The 18,079-nt window shown below is 37.9% G+C and overlaps 1 pseudogene; it reads right to left on the reverse strand.

The window, feature by feature from the left end:
- The window catches only part of LOC145522428 (serine/arginine-rich splicing factor 3 pseudogene), a 37,539-nt pseudogene extending 23,571 nt beyond the window's left edge, over positions 1–13,968 (reverse strand).
- Between the last annotated feature and the right edge of the window lie 4,111 nt (positions 13,969–18,079).

Here is an 18,079-nt window from a genome sequence, read left to right on the forward strand (position 1 = left end):
CTAATTTCTATACTCTTTTATGTTACAGAAGTAAATTCTATATACTCTTTTATGTTATGACAAAAACATTTATTTTTCATAGACTATACTCAAATTATTTTTCTCACAGTTTATTTTTCAAATCCCATATTTTAACTAAAGCACTGAATTAATAATTCCTCAAGAGAAAAATACATGAATCTATGAGTCAGCCTAGATCTTAATCACCGAGTCATACTTCTACAGGTTATAAAAACAAAAATTTACTTCATTCTTTTCAGAATTTTGAACGACATACCAGAAAAATTTGATATCATGATATACTAAAAATGCAATATTCTTTGTTATTTTAATCATTCAGCAATTCTCACCAATCTGTAGGTAATACTGAATATGGAATCCCAGGGAAATTTCAGCTTGAGCTTCTCTGCTTCATTGGCAATTGATTGCCTATTCAGAAAAAAATCCTGCACATGTTGGCACAGGAATTTAAATGAAACTCTTCCTGATGACTGTTGCAAGTTAGAAGCAACACCTGCTGCCTTTTTGAAATAATTCCCATCTTTTTTTTTTTTTCCCAGTGGGCTCTGTTTAATGAGCTCTAGGCAGATGCTTGCATCAGATGTCACCTTGCACAGCTGGGGCTGCTGAGTCGATAAGCACATTTCTGCTCAATCCATGTCTCCTTGTTGGCACAGCTGTCCTCCTTTTCAGTACACTGAGTCTGAGGTTATGGTGTGAATGATTCCACTGAGCTCGGTTTTATTTGGGATCAAAATCTCATCCCATGCAGACTGATAGTCATCCTCTTTTTCTTGGGTTGAGAGACTTTGGTACACACTTTCCTGGGTCTCTGTATTTACATATCTCAGGAACAGAGCTAATGAGGTAAAATATTAGCAATTTGAGACAATAACGAGTTTTCATGAGTTCATTGTGTACATCTTTTCACTTTATCAGTGATATCATCAAAAGAGGGGACCCACAGATGGGTATTGGAGCTGTAGGGAGAAAACAGACTCCATAAGAATTGTTTCAGTCCAAGAGGGTCTACTGGACCCAAACTCACTCGCACCAAGTTAATTTTTTTAAACAAGAAGGTTTATGAAAAGCACAAGTAATGCAGAGAAAATTTATTTCAGAGTCATGCAAATTTTCAAATGGAAAACCACTTTTCTCTTGGTCCTTTTCCTCTCAAGGCTTCACCAGCAGCTCAAACAGTAAAGAATCCGCCTGCAGTGTGGGAGACCGAGCTTTTATCCCTGGGTCGGGAGGAGTCCCTGGAGAAGATAATAGCTACCCACTCCAGTAATTTTCCTGGAGAATTTCATGGACAGAGGAGCCTGGCGGGCTACAAAACAGCTGGACACAACTGAGTGACTAACACCTTTCCCTCTCAAGCAAAGAAAGAAAGAGAGGAACAGTTGAAAACTCACTGAAATCATCATTGTATCTTACATTCAAACCAAATATTAAAATGGATATTGGTGCTTTTCTGACATGTTTTAATTTCCAGATAATACACAAATGTTACAAAGTAAAGAGAAAGTGATAACATCCTACTTGTTATGACCTAGAAAAAAGTTTTCCCTCAAATATAGATTCCCATTTGAATGATGAGAAGTGAAATAGATGTAGGAGAAGGATTAATTTTCAAAATAATCTCTTGCTCTCTAAGTTTGGAAGCCAAGATATTTTTTAATAGAAATTTCAAATAATGGATGAAAAAATTAATGGAAAAGCCAAAAGGATCCTGTTAAGAAATTTGTGGACCATCCTTGATGGTCCAGTGGTTAACAATCTGCCTTGCAATACAGGGGATGTGGGTTCAATCACTAGTCTGGAAACTAAGATCTCACATGCTGAAGAGCAACAACGCCTATGCACTACTTTTGAGAGTCCTTGTGCCACAACAAGGAGCCTGCATGATGCAACTAAGACTAGACACAGCCAAATAAATAAATAAACAAATAAGATTATTGGGCTAAAAATAAATTTAGGAAAGGAGCAGAACACACTAGAAAAAAATTTTAAGCCAATATTTTAAGACAGTATTTCAGGCCCTGTTCCAATATTCACATTTTTAGGGATTTGGAAAAATCACTTGGCTCAGATGGAAAGGAATCTCCCTGCAATGTGGGAGACTGAGGTTTGATCTCTGGGTCAGGAGGATCCCCTGGAGAAGAGAATGGCTACCCATTCCAGTATTCTTGCCTGGAGAATTCCACAGACAGAGGAGCCTGGCGGGCTACAGTCCATGGGGTTGCAAAGAGTCGGAGATCGCTGAGCAACTAATACTTTCACACAAAAATCACTTAACCTCTCTTTTGAGTCCCCTCATCTGGCTTTATATGGAGTTTTTGTCGGGATCAAAGGAGATACATTATAGAAGTCTGCTTTGAAAATTGCAAAGTACAATAAGTGTATTGAATGTTATTATGAACACTGACCAAGAGGAATTTCTTATTTACTCACATTTTTTTCTAAAATAAATGTATAGCTCTCTCCCCACCTCCGAAATATATAAGTGCTCCTTGAAAGGAAAAAAAGTGCATGTATTGAGTGCCTAATAAGTGAAAGGAAGTGTAGCAGGCATTTTGTTGGGGAAAGAGGAGAACTGATGGGCACTGAGAAGACAGAGAAAGTATATACCTTTAAAGGGTTCAGTTGCTGTCACCAGATATCCGTGTTGTTCTCTCCCCCACAGTCCAAGGTCCCAAGAACCATTAACCTCAACAGTCCAAGGACCTGCGTGGGGGCCAAGTGAGCAAACATAGCAGGTGATAAATAGATTTAATCAAAAATATAAAATACACCATATGAGAAGTCTTGAATTTGTAAACCTGTATGTCACTATGACTTTGAAAATGTTCCCAAACAAGTAGGCAGATTAGAATTGGCACTGCAACAATCCATGAATCCTAAAATTGAAGTCTTCTGGTGGATTTCAGGATTTTGAGCTGTAATACTCCCAGTCAACAACTCTGGTTAAACTACATACCTGGGTTTAGAGAACACCCGCAAAGCATTAGTGACTAATTTTAAAAGAAAGTAACACAGCAGGGGAAAAAATGTTCTAAATCAAAAAATAATAACAATAATAACAGCAATATCAAAAAACAGTCCCAATCATGTCATATAAATTAGAGTAAACTAATGCCAGAACCACAGATAGCATTAGACTGAGAAAAACTGAAAAATATTAATGAACAACCAAAAATCTTAAGTGATAAGACTGCCTTGCACAATGCAGGCAATGTAACTATATGCTATGCCTGTCTCATGCATATAACTCTGCTCCAATAGAGGTCCCGTGATTACACGTTTAATTGCATGAAAGGGAACACAGTGATTTTACTCCCCATTAATCACTGGATTCAATTTGCCTGATTTTTCAGGAGTCTTTCATTTGTAAAAAAACAGAATTCAATATCAAACAAGCCAAGCAGGGAGAGAATTTCTCAGTTCTGATTATTGAAAACTATAACATGGATCAAGGAATTCATCTGAATTCATTCCCTTTTTCTTCATCTCTTGTTTCTCCTGGCTCACTTTTGGAGGAGATAAAAAGGAAAAAAAAAAGGGCTGCTGCAAAATATAGAATCCTAACAATTTAGCAACCCCAGGAGAGAATTTCTTTTCCCAGTATCCCCTGCACAAGTTCTGGAATTTATCCTGAATTAAATAAATAGAAATTTATTCTATTTATTCTAGTCAAATGGATACTTGATTAGGGTTCAAATATCCATTCTGAAGGCAACATTAAAATCAAATAAATAAACATATATATATATATATATATATATATATATATATATATATAGAGAGAGAGAGAGAGAGAGAGAGAGAGAGAGAATGCTCTGGCCAGACTTGTGTCATATGTCCAAAGTAAGACAGGGGTATTTCCTCTTGGAAAAAATAAGTTTCTCCTTCCAAAAAGTGGAATGGATTCAGGGCCTGGGACAAAACAGAGACAAAAACAAATCAACAGGTAACTTTTTACTTTTATCCTTTAAACTGTATACTGTAATTTAAAAATACCACCTTATAGATGGCTTATAGATTAATCTGCGATTCATCTTCTCTTTTGAGAAATGATGTAGATAAAAGTAGATGGGAAGAGCAATATATGTGAAAATAGCATTTGGGTACAGGTGAAAAGAAGTATAATCCAGATTTTCCAGAACAGTTAAACTTTTAAATATTAAACATTTTCAAAACAATCATTCTAGATATTTGTTGCATCACTTGGTTACCATGGCATTTGAGCCCATGGAGTCTGTCTCATTAACTTGCTCTTTTCTCTTCAATAAAGCTGAGTCTAGGTACATAGTGAGATAGAACCTCATTAACTTGTCCTCAATAGGCAGCTGGGCAGCCCACAAGACCAAGGGATCAGAAGACCTGAGTCCAGTTCCTACATTGGACACTACCGAGCTGTGTGAACTTTGATAGTCTCAAAGGCTTTAGGTTTCTAATCCTTGCAACAAGCATGCTAACAAAAATAATAACTGGGGCTTGTCTTACCTAACAGCAAAAAAACACAGATTTCCTTTCTTTTTCCCAACCATAAACTATCCACCTTCTGGGGCTTCCCTGGTGGCTCAGACAGTAAAGCGTCTCCCTGCAATGAGGGAGACCCAGGTTCATCCTCTGGGTTGGGAGGATCCCCTGGAGCAGGAAATGGCAATCCACTCTAGTACTCTTGCCTGGAAAATCCCATGGATGGAGGAGCCTGGTAGGCTACAGTCCATGTGGTTGGAAAGAGTCAGACACGACTGAACGACTTCACTTTCACTTTCTTTGAAATATTTAAGCATCCAGTTGCTTTTGATCTTATTCAAGCATACATTATGTCCTAGTATTGTTCACTCCTACCTGGAGAAAGGAGGCTTCCCAGGTGGCTCAGGGGTAAAGAATCCACCTGCCAATGCAGGAGACATAGGTTCAATCTCTGGGTCGGGAATACCCCCTGGAGAAGGAAATGGCTACCCACTGCAGTATTCTAGCCTAGAAAATCCCATGGACAGAGGAGCCTGATGGGCTACAGTCCACAGGGTCGCAAAAGAGTCGGACACGACTTAACGATTAAACAACAATAGCATCTGGAGAAAGATGAATTCTGCCTGAAACTATATTATTGTAAATGCTTTCCTATTTAAATCAGTGGCTTGTTTTTAAATAAGCTGTCCTTTTTTTTTTCTTTATGGAGCTAACATTTAGGAATTACAATTAATGTTGTGTTACTTTTTTTTTAACTGCAAGAAGAAAGCGTCTACTAATTTTTTCACTCTTTTCTGTTTGTTTCTAAACTCAATGTCTGGTGATGAGACTGTTTGCTGTCTCAAAAATGTATGCATAATATATATGATACATAAATATAAAATAAGCATAGTCATTAACAATATATAGTTGTATATTTTATAATTAATTTAGGAATAATAAATTTATAAATACAAATATACTTAGGTGTATATATTTATATATGATTTGAATATATTTTATATGGTATTATTAAATATGTATTTTATATGTAAATATATGATGACATATATTTATATATGAATATAAAAATACAAAGCACATATATATAGCTAATGTAGATATGAAGTTTTATATGTTATCCTATATATCATATTGATATTATATGATATTATATATTAACTAATCGGAGAAGGCAATGGCACCCCACTCCAGTACTCTTGCCTGTAAAATCCCATGGACGGAGGAGCCTGGTAGGCTACAGTCCGTGGGGTCGCTAAGAGTTGGACACGACTGAGCGACTTCACTTTCACTTTTGCCTTTCATGCACTGGAGAAGGAAATGGCAATCCACTCTAGTATTCTTGCCTGGAGAATCCCAGGGACGGGGGAGCCTGGTGGGCTGCCGTCTATGGGGTCGCACAGAGTTGAACACGACTGAAGCGACTTAGCAGCAGCAGCATTAATTAATTGTTATTAATTATATATTAGTATAGTATATGAATATATAATAATGTTAGATATATATTTGTGGGAGGGAGAATAGGATATTTTGGTTTATCTCAAGGTCATACATTTTATAATATCTCCCAATAGCAAAATCTCTTTTACTTTATTAGTATTTTGAATGAAATGTTTTTAATATTTCATGACATATTTTGTTTGTTGCTGTTGTTGCTAGTGCTATGCAAAGGTGATCTATTTCTAGCCTTTTAAAGTTTGGTATGTTGTGTTTCTATTTCTGTTGGCCTCAGGTATTGTTTAATCTCTTCATTGAACAAATGATTGTTTAGGAGTCTGATTTCTACATATTTGTAAATTTCAACTTTCTTGTTATTGATTTCTAGCTTTATTTTATTGTGGTCAAAAATGATGTTTGATATGATTTCAGTCTCAAATTTTTTCAGACTTGCTTTGCTCTTCGATAGAATGTTCTATATATGTCTGTTAGGCTCTTGTACCATAAAGTACAGTTGAAGTCCAACATTTCCTTTTTGATGGTCTGACTGCAATGATCTATCTCTTGTTGAAGATTGGTATTGAAGTCTCCTAATATTATTGCATTGTTATGTTTCTTCCTTTGCATCTGTTAATATTTGCTTAATAAATGTGGTTTTCAATATTGGATGTGTATCTATTTACAATTGTCATATTCTCTTGATGAATTGACACTTTTGTCACACAATACCCTTCTTTATCTCTTATCACAATCTTTGTCTTAAAGACTGATCCAAATATAGCTTTCCCAGTTTTCTTTTGATCACATTTGCATGGAATATAATTTTTCATCCCTTTTCTTCCTTCACTTCTTTTTTATTTTTTATAAAGTAAAATGTAAAACATCTATTTGATACATTTATATATTATAATATGATTGCCATTGCCATTGCCATTGTAGTAACAGCCAGCAGCTTATTGAGTTCTTAAAGAAGGGAGTGTCTTGTAGGCAGCATATCATTGCACTTTTTAAATCTATTCAGCCACTCTACATTTTTTGATTGAAAATGTAATCTATTTATTTTAAAGTAGTTATCGATAGGTAAAAATTTACTATGGCCATCTTATTCATTTTTTTCTAAATATTTCATAATTTTTCCCCCTATCTTCTCCTACTGTCTTCCCTTGAGTGTTGCTCATTTTCTCTAGTAATATGCTTTGATTCCTCTCTCTTTAAGATTTTTGTTTTATGATTATCATGAGTCCTGTATAAAACATCTTATACATATAAAAATCTATTTTAAACTGATAACTTCGATTGCATACAAAAACCCTACCCTTTCCACACTCTGCATTTTATGGGTTTTGCCACGATTTTCATATTTTTAATATATTTATGAATGGATTACAGTAGCTATCATTATTTTAATAAATTATCTTTTACACTGTATACCAGACTTAAATGATTTAACACACTATCATAATATCAGAGTATTCTGAATTTGACTATACATATTTTATCTGTGAGTTTTTTGGTTTTTTTTTGAGAATAACTGCTTTACAATACTATGTTGGCTTTTATCATACAACGATGTGAGTCAGTATACATATGTCCCTTCATTCTTGAACCTCAGTGAATTTTATAATTTGTGTTACTAATTAATGTCCATTTCACTTCAGCTTGAAGAAATCCTCTTAATGTTTTGTAAGGCAGATCTGGTGGTGATGAATTCCCTCTGCTTTTTTTTTTTTTTCTGGGAAAGTCTTAATCTCTGCTTCATTTCTAAAGGGCAGCTTTACATTGTAAAGTACTCCTGGTTGCCAGGATTTTTTTTTTTTTCTTTTAGCACATTGAATATATTATCCCACTCTCCTGGTCTGTAAGCTTTCTGTTAAGATACCCACTGATAGAATTAGGCAGGTTCCTTTGTAAGAGATTAATTACATGTTTTCTTATTGTTATCAAAATTCTCTCTTTAGCTTTGATTATTGATGGTTTGACTACAATGTGTCTTAGTGAACTCTCCCCTGGGTTGTATCTGTATGGGGATGTATAACCTTCATGTATGCACACAGCAAGAAGAAGGTGCTTAAGAAATCCAGCAAAAATAGTTTGTAGCTATAATAATCACAAACATATAAAATCTCTTCCAATTTTTATAAGCAGGCAGATCCTAGTTTTCATTATGTCCTGATCTATGCATTCTGATTTGTAAACCACTGATTTGAATCTTTCTTTCTGGGAAAATCATTACTTTAATCATGTAGATATCCTGTAGAGTTGCCTAAGGGGCCATATTTTATTTTCTGTTTCCTTGGCAATTTCCCATTTCTCTTGTTTTCACAAACCCCAAAGCAGCTGAAGATGCCAGCTCAGCTTCCATTCATTTTTCATTACCCATGGTTCAAATGGTAAAGAATCAGACTGCAATGCAGGAGACCCAGGTTTGATCCTTGGCTCGGGAAGATCCCAGGGAGAAGAGAATGGCTACCCTCTCCAGTATTCTTGCCTGGAGAATTCCATGGACAGAGGTGCCTGGTGGGCTACAGTCTATGGGGTCATAAAGAGTTGGAAATGACTGAGCGACTAACACACTTTTCTTGAGGGAAGGCCTAAACCAAGGTGTCTCTGTCTTGAATCCTACATCTTGCCTTTGTTGAAGCTTTGTTTGTACAGATAGGCTGTATTTCTTCTTTATCTTTGACACCATCCTTTCCATTGACAATCTTCCCTCAGCATGTATACTCTTCCACCTTAAGAACAGTTCTCATGTCTAGTTCATTCACTTCAAAGTCTGGCTCATGAGATCTTGGATTCTCTTGCTCTCGCTCCCTCTTTCTCTCTCTCGTGGTGATTTTTACTAACCAATCCACCTTATTGAACTTCAACTACTGCCTTGGTTGAGAAACTTTTTTAATAATATCGGAATTAAACATCTAGTTGCTGAAACATTGTATGCTTCTGTCTTTTTCTTGAACTGTAGTGCATCTGACATTGCTGGTTGCCCTCCACTTTGAGACACTTAATGGATAGTTACATATTATAAATTAGGCTTTGACTTGAGGGGGACAATTTGTACAGTGACTATGTACTAGGCAGATTGTCGGGTGATCTGTTCCTCAGACTATCTCCTTGACATTGAACAATTACTTTCTTTTTGCAGTGGTGAGCACTGTATTATTCTTGAAGCATATCTTTTCATCCTTTTTCTATCACTTTTTTACTCTGGAGTCCTAGTTTGGCTCCAGACTTATTTGCCCCTTCTTCTGCCTCCCAACTGATCCCAAGGATTTAAAATGCATTCCTTCCTCTTGATAATCCCAAATGTCTCCTTCATCCTTTAAATGTGTCTAACCATGTGCCCTGATAGCAGCACTGCTGAAAGGAGTAAAATGACCAATTCTGCCCCATTTTGATGTTCTCAAAAACAAATGTCAAGATCTTTTGGTTTTTTTTATCAATTTGTCTATAAATAAGTAGGAGACAACAACAATCTACATAACAAAAAAGAAACAACACTAACATAATTATTATTAGATGAGGTAACACAATTTTCTAAGTTCTTAGAAAAGTGTAGTTAATGATTTCCTCAGATCAAGTACTTCCAGATGAACAAGATGGATTTAGAAAAGGCAGAAAAACCAGATGTCAAATTGCCAACATTTGCATTAATTGCATTAATCATGTAGATATCCTGTAGAGTTGCCTAAGGGGCCATATTTTATTTTCTGTTTCCTTGGCAATTTCCCATTTCTCTTGTTTTCACAAACCCCAAAGCAGCTGAAGATGCCAGCTCAGCTTCCATTCATTTTTCGTTACCCATGGTTCAAACGGTAAAGAATCAGACTGCAATGCAGGAGACCCAGGTTTGATCCTTGGCTCGGAAAGATCCCAGGGAGAAGAGAATGGATCATAGAAAAGGCAAGAGAATTTCAAAAAACAAATCTGCTTCATTCACTACACTAAAACGTTTGATTGTGTGGATCACAACAAACCACAGAAAATTCTTAAAGAGATGGAAATACCACACCATCTTACCTGTCTCCTGAGAAACCTGTAAGCTGGTCAAGCAGCAACAGTTAGAACTAGACATGGAACAACAGACTGGTTCAAAATCTCAAAATCGAGAAAGGAGTAGGTCAAGGGTATATTTTTCACCCAGCTTATTTAACTTATATTCAGAGTACATCATGTAAAATACCAGGCTGGATGAAGCACAAGCTGAATCAACATTGCTGGGAGAAATATCAACAACCTCAGATAGGCAGATGACACCACCCTTATGGCAGAAAGCAAAGAGGGACTAATGAGACTCTTGATGAGTGTGAAAGAGGAGAGTGAAAAAGCTGGCTTAAAACTCAACATTCATTGCTGGAGTCCTGCTCCAGCGGGTCCAGGAGTACTCAAGGGATGAACGGCCTCGGTGAGAGGAAAGAACCACATGGAGTCTCTTGAGGGTCCAAAGACAATCTCGCTCTTTATTGCTCTAAGTTTCTAATTACATAGCACATGTTTTGGGTCAGTAACCTTCGTAACGATCCTTGCAATATTTTCCTATTCAAGTGAATTCTCTCCTAATTCTAAGCTATTCTTATTCTACTAAAAACATGATCTATGATGTCATAAATCATATTGTTCTGTCTACTTATTTTGTATAGTCTGCTACTTCAGTGAATACAGACTCTTGCTTCAGCGAATAAGTACTATAGCGATATCTAAGGGCAAAAGTTTTTCATAGTACAGCCATTGTCAGTGGTAGTCTGTTTACCATCTACCCACATACCACAAGACTATTTCTGGCAAGGACAAATCTTTTAAAGTCTACCCTGAAACCACCTACAATATGACTCACATATTTCCTTTTGTCTGCGTTCAGATTCTGGGGGGCACAGATATCTCTAACGTCCCAATCTTTTGAGAAAAGGCAATTGGCTTAGTTTCTGTAATTTTTCCTGATACATGACCCAAATTTTCCAGTCATCAATAATAATCTCCTCATGAAGCCAGGTCACAATAGGCTTAGGGCTTGTTTTCCAAATGAACATGGCCTTATTCCCTGGCTGAGTGTTAGGAAGCCATCAGCTAGGGGCCTCAATAGGTTTAATCATTTTGGGAATATTTTGGGGGGGGCAGAGGATCATTTTTCTTTTCCCTGGACTCTTGTGAACTCATTACAGAAGCCCCTTCAAATCCTACCAACAAAGAAACACAGCTAGCCTCAACAAAAGCATAGAAACAGAAAAAAGTGAAGGTTTCAATCCTGGAGAGAAACCGCTGTGCAGTTTCCTCTTGAGTGGTGCCGTGACTTTGTCATCCAGCAGTAGTTCCAGAACGGCTCCCAACAATTCATAAAAATGAGTATCATGTCATCCAGTACCATCACTTCATGGGAAATAGATGAGGAAACATGGAAGATATTATTTACTTGGGCTCCAAAATCACTGTGGATGGTGTGTGTAGCTACGAAATTAAAATATTATTGCTCCTTGGAAGAAAATCCATGACAAACCTAGACAGACTATTGAAAAACAGAGACATCACTTTGCCAACAAGCGTCCATGTAGTCAAAGCTATGATTTTTTTCTAGTAGTCATGTACAGATGTGATAGTTGGACCATGAAGAAGGCTGAGTGCTGAAGAATTGATGCTTTCAAACCTTGTTGCTGGAGAAGACTCTTGAGAATCCCTTGGATAGAAAACAGATCAAACCAAGTCAATCCTAATGGAAATCCACCCTGAATATTCTTTGGAAGGAGATGCTGAAGCTGAAGATTCAATACTTTGGCCACTTGATACGAAGAGCTGTCTCATTAGAAAAGACCCTGATGCTGGGGAAGATTGAGTGCAAGAGGAGAAGGGGGCAGAAGAGGATGATAGTTAGAAAACATCACTGACTCAATGGACATGAGTATGAGCAATCTCCAGGAGATAGCGAAGGACAGGGAAGCCTCGTGTGCTGCAGTCCATGCAGTGGGGGTCACATAGTCAAATGTAACTGAGCAACAGCAACAACAGGTCAACTAACAACATTACTTTTTTTCTGTCTACTCTGTGAAAAGTTAACACTATGAAGGCAACTGCAATTTGCTTGTGCCAACTGTATCTTAAAAATATGTCTTCTTAAAGAAGGAGATCCTGCCATTTGCAAAAGCATAGGTGAAATCTGAGGACATTATGCTAAATGAAATAAGGCAAGGGGTGAACTGGAAAGATGTTGACCCAAGGGTACAGAGTTACAGTTATATGGGATGAATAAGTGTAAAGATCTAATGTACAACATCATGGCTACAGTCAATGATACTGCATTGAGTATTGTAAATTTGCTAATAGCTATGGGGCACTCTCACCACACACAGGTAATAGGGAAGAACAAATCTGACTTCACTTTAGATCTCTTTGTTTTTTTTGTTTTTGTTTTTTTACTTTAACCTTTGTATTCTATTGCTTTTGTTTCAAGTCAAGGAAGTTGCCTATAGCCTGAAATATACAGAATAACTCATTCTCAATGCTCTGACCTAGAAGGGGATAATTCTTTTCAATTCATATCAAGATGAAAACTTGCAGAATAGAGAACAACATTTGTCTTATTGGAACTTTATAGGAACCTCGTGACCTGACCTATGTTGACAGCTGTGAGAACAAAAGATTCCTACCCCAAGAAGTTTGTAGCAATCAACCACACCTCTCTCTCATCTTTCCGTTAAAAATGATTTGCTGAAACCCTCAGTTCCCAAATAGTTCCCTAAATATACAGCCCTTCAGCTGTCCTTTCCAAAGATATATTGGAAATCTTAATGGTGAAATGAAGCTATATAAACTTCATTTCTCTTTCTTGCCATGTCGGCTTACAATCTCATATGCATAAATAATTGAACAAAGAGAAAACCAAAAGGAGGGAACAGAAACCAAATTGCTTAGAAAATCTTGAATAATATATACCATTTACTGAAAAGTAAAGAGTTTGTAGGGATTCCCAGGTGGCACTAATGGTAAAGAACTCGCCTGCTAATTCAGGAGACATGAGAGACATTTCTTCAATCCCTGGGTCAGAAAGAGGAGGAGGGCATCGCCACCCACACCAGCATTCTTACCTGGAGAATCCAATGGATACAGGAGTCTGGTGGACTACAGTCCATGGGGTGGCAAAGAGTCAGATAGGACTGAAAAGTCTTGGCACACACACAAAGAGTTTGTAAAGAGAGTATATTTTTTTGGCTTTTCTTTAACTTCTTGTCATTCATAAGTATACTATATACTGATAATTTTACAGAAATGATATAAATATGCCACAAATTATTGATTGTGAATTTATCTCTTTTTATCATGATATTCATAATAGCTCTTATGCCAGTCCCAGTAAAAGGTATCGAATGTAAAATATTTCACAAATAAGTCCTATTGTCATATCTCAATAGCAACTTTGTTTTCCTCTGAGATAGACAAAAAAATGCCATGAAGATAAGGAAAATCCAAGAAAACAATGTTGAATGGTACAGAATCAAGTCTTTATAACTGAAAGGAAATTACAAACGTGTTCGCTTGCATTTGAATTTCCTACATTTTTAACTAAAATTATCTGTTAGCATAATGTGATGTTTTCATTTGAAACGTGCAATTTATTCCAGGAAAAATACACACCAAATCACACTGACTTTTGTTAGACATAGTAAAAAACAGTGAAGAGTACATAATGCAAATAAATTGAAATAGACAAAAGGTTATTGGTGGTGTGAAAATGAAATCTATTAATAATACATGTTTTGCTTTAAGAAATATTGCAGATGTCTGAGAATTCAAAATTGTTAACAGTGAAGCTAATAATTCTTGTTCTAGGGAATGTGGTTTACCTAAAACAAAACAAAAAAACAGGATGGCCATATAGGACTATATAATTGTAGCAATAAACTAATGGTGTCCAAGAAGTCACCTCAAAATTTAGTAGCTTAAAACATAGCCATGTAGCTTACCCAAAATTCTGTTGGTCTGCTTGACAGTGTGCTTAAGGCACTCATGAGACTGTAGTAATCTGTTAACAGTTTGGCTAGGCTCGATAATTAAAAGTAACGCCATTCATGTCTTTGTGATAGCTATAGGCTGGCCATTTTTCTCTAGGAACTTAGTCCTACGCTGGCTTTTTCACAGGTGGGCAGCATTCCCTATAAGTCAAGCCTTAAGATGCAAATACTATTTAGTCCTCTGCTGATGACATGTTTACTGATGTCCTTTGGCTATAGCAAGTCGCATGACCAGCCCAGGACTAGTGTGGCTCGGAACTACCCAAGGACATGGATAGGAGGAGGAGAGACTGAGTCATTGGTGGCCACTACTGTACCACTTTAATATAATAATTCATCATGCTCAGTCACTTCAGTCGTGTCCGACTTTCTGCGACCCCATGGACCATGGCCTGCCAGGCTCCTCAGTCCATGGGATTCTCCAGGCAAGAATACTGGAGTGGGTTGCCAGTTCCTTCTCCAGTGATAAAGTATGAAGTGAGTGAAGTGAGTGGAATGAAGTAGCTCAGTCGTGTCCGACTTTTGCGACCCCATGGGCTGTAGCCTACCAGGCTCCTCTGTCCATGGGATTTTCCAGGCAAGAGTACTGGAGTGGGTTGCCATTGCCTTCTCCAATTCATCATATATATGTCTAATATATCCCTACTACCATCCATGCATGTGAATAGACAGTGGGTATAAGTGAGTGAGTGAGTGACTGAAAGTCACTCAGTCTTGTCCAGCTCTTTGTGACCCCATGGACTGTAGCCTGCCAGGATTCTCTGTCCTTAGAATTCCCTAGGCAAAAATACTGGAGTGGGTAGCCATTTCCTTCTCCAGGGGATCTTCCCAACACAGGGCTCGACCCCAGGTCTCCTGCATTGCAGATAGATCCTTTATCATCTGAGCCACCAGGGAAGGCCACTGGGTATAAGAGGTACAGTAAATAAAAGCCACAGGGACCATAAAAATTTAAGAATTCTCTTCCTTTAGCTGCCAGCAAACTCAGAGGAGGAATCAATTATCACCTCTTCTCCCAAACTGCTAATCTGCTGAATCCTGCAGGCAGAAAATAGTGAAAGTGCTAAAGACTGGTTCTGTAATAAGTCTGGTTCACTTGCTGTCCAGTATTGAGACACTGTTTTTGTTTCATGACCACTAGTTTCCTTTTGTATGAAATGGAGGGATACTAGGAGGGCCTGGACATGAAGAATTGTGGCTTGAATTGGAGCCGAGTCATCCTGTGGAAGCACTTTCAAGGAGCTGTTAATCTTGCAGTGTGAAGGGGAGACCTGGGGTGATATTCATTTTTAAGATTTAAAAGCTATCTGACGTGTTTGCCTTCTAAGCAAGTTTAGTGCTGCTATATAAGCAGCATAGGGAAGCTGGGAGCAGCTTTAGAAATGTGGAAATAGTGAACCTTGCTCTTTTCTGCTGTAAGGGCATCAGGGAATCTTCACTTCTCTTTTGCATGCCTAGAGGAATGAATTTTATCTGGTAGTATTGGATTTCTTTTCTGTCTTCTTTTCCTGGTTCCTCTTTCCTTGTCCTTCTTGTTTCTCTACTTAAAGTCAGCCATTGTATCATGATTATCTATTGTTAGGAATACTCAGTGGCAACAAGCCATACATCATGAAAAGTGAATTGCCCCTTGGTCCTCTATCAGATATCTTTCTGTAAGAGAGGTATATTTCCATGGAATTGGGCTTCCTCTCTCAGTACCGCATAATACATTCTGTTGGCTCTAGTTGGAAGAGACTGGTTTGTCTTTTCTTACATCTTATTCATCCTTTCCCATTGGCATCTACTTTCCTGGGACACATTAGCTATTTTGACCAGCAGTGCCAAATTATTCACCATTCCCCTTTAGATAAACCATTTCACCTCTTTCAATAGATTGAACATGACCCACCCCAAGTGACCTTTCTTGGCATGTTTCTTGGTGTGTTCTTTTACTGGATCTCCAAGTGACATTTAAAAGTCAATTCATCCAAAAGAAGGCCCATCATCCCTTTATTGGTATTCCCTTTCCATACCAAGGTCACTCCTAAATTCTTGATTCCAACTGGCAGTAACATTAAGGAGTCATATCTGATCTCAAATTTTTGGTCATGCTTTCTATAGCCAGACTTCAAGTTCTGGAAATTCTATCTTTGTAATATTTCTCCCACCTTGTCTTTTCTCTTTCCATTGATTTTTTTTTTCTGAAGTAAATCATCAAAACTTTTCTCTGTGATTCTTGAAATGCTTCCTAAATCTCTTTCTTTTCTCTATTTGTCCCTTTCAATCCACCCTAAATGAAATTATTAAGTTCATCATTCTGAAGCTTAATTTTTCTCATCCTTTCATCTACTCTCTGTTGCCGATAGGAAAAAGAAACGGCCAAACAATTCTCAACAACTTTGTATCTGAATCATAACCACCATCTCTATGGTATTTTGAGGGTTCTAAAGGCTTTACATTTTTCTTAGTCACCCTAGCTCTGTAGTCTCATCCTTCTACCTCACCTGTTCTCTTTTCTCTGGCCTGGTTAACCCAAACAAATCAGCTACTTTTCCCTTAGCTGCCTCTGTTTGCAAAGTTCTCCTTCCATGAAGCATTGTGTTACTGAAGTATGCAAAGATTACTGAAATAAGAAATAATGGCCTATTTAACAAAATGACATATTTCTATGGTCTGAATATTTGTGTCCCTCCAAAATGCATATGCTGAAATCTTAATGCTCATGTGATGGTATTAGGAGGTGGGTTTATGCCAGGTGCTGAGATCTTGAGAGCGGATCCCTTGTGAAGGCGATTAGTGTTCTCATAAAGGAGACCGCACAGAGCTCTGCCATCCTCCTCCCACCATGAGGACACAGTAAAAAGGCCCTGACTATGAACCAGGAAGAGACTCCTCACCAGAGTATGACCTTGATCTTGGACTTTCCAGCTTCTCGAAGTGTAAGAAATGAATTTCTGCCATTGATAAGGTACCTAGTCTGTGACACTTTGTTGTAGTAGTCTGCATGGATTAAGATGCATATCTAATGGTCTTTTTGAGGCAACACAATGATTTACTGAATACTTTTGTTCCTAGAGACCTGCCCTTATTTGCATTTCTGAGCCCACATCTAAGTTTATGTTACATCTCTGTTCTCTAAGCCTTACCAAACTTCTCATAAATAAATTCTTCACATTTTCTTCCAAGTATAAATTTAACCTTCCTAGAGTGTGTAAGAAGCAAGTGGAGCGGTGTTGGTCCCCTGATCCTCGCTTTAAATTCTTGTGTCTTTCTCATTCTCTCGTTGTATTGCACTTTCGGAAAACCCTGGCTTGTTGAGCCAGACTCGACAGAGTGAAGTTGTGATACTCTGGCCACCTGATGTGAAGAGCACACTCATTGGAAAATACCCTGATGCTGAAAAAGGTTGAGGGCAGGAGGAGAAGAGGGTGGCAGAGGATGAGATGGCTAGATAGCAACACTGACTTAAAGGACATGAATTTGAGCAAACTCAGGGAAATAGTGAAGAACAGGGGAGCCTGGTGTGCTGCAGTCCATGGATTGCAAAGAGTTGGACACAACTTAGTGACTGAACAACAATAAAGAGTTGTCCAGATGGAACCAATGGGCAGGGCAAGCAGGTACCCATTATTTTCATGGTAGAATTCAAGTTCCCTAGTACTTCATGATCCAGCACCTACCTCCCTAACAACTCTTTTCTTCTCTCAGCAGCATTCTCATTTGGACTTCCTACAGTGAATACTAAAATGGTTGCATTTCTCTGAAAGCATCATGCTTCCTTTCCTCTGTGTCTCCTATCTGTAACATGATATGCAATTTCCTTTCCAAGGTTTTAAGCAGCTCAAACATCATCTCCTAAAAGACCTTCCTGATCACCCACCCATCTGACTCTGCTTAACTATCCTCTCTCTATCTGTGGTGCTCTGGTCCTAATTAATGTCTTCTTACTTATATTCTGTTAAATAATGTGGACCATGATTGTTTCTTAGAGATGAGCTACACACACACACACACACACACACACGCACATGCGCATGTGTGTGTAAGTTGCTCAGTTGTGTCTGACTCTTTGTGACTCCATGGACTGTACAGTTCATGGAATTCTCCAGGCCAGAATACTGGTGTCTGTAGCCTTTCCCTTCTCCAGGGGATCTTCCCAACCCAGGGATTGAATCCAGGTCTCC

Source organism: Giraffa tippelskirchi, chromosome 10 (assembly GCF_054371585.1).
Source record: "Giraffa tippelskirchi isolate mGirTip1 chromosome 10, T2T-mGirTip1v1.2.pri, whole genome shotgun sequence".
Lineage (NCBI taxonomy): Eukaryota > Metazoa > Chordata > Mammalia > Artiodactyla > Giraffidae > Giraffa > Giraffa tippelskirchi.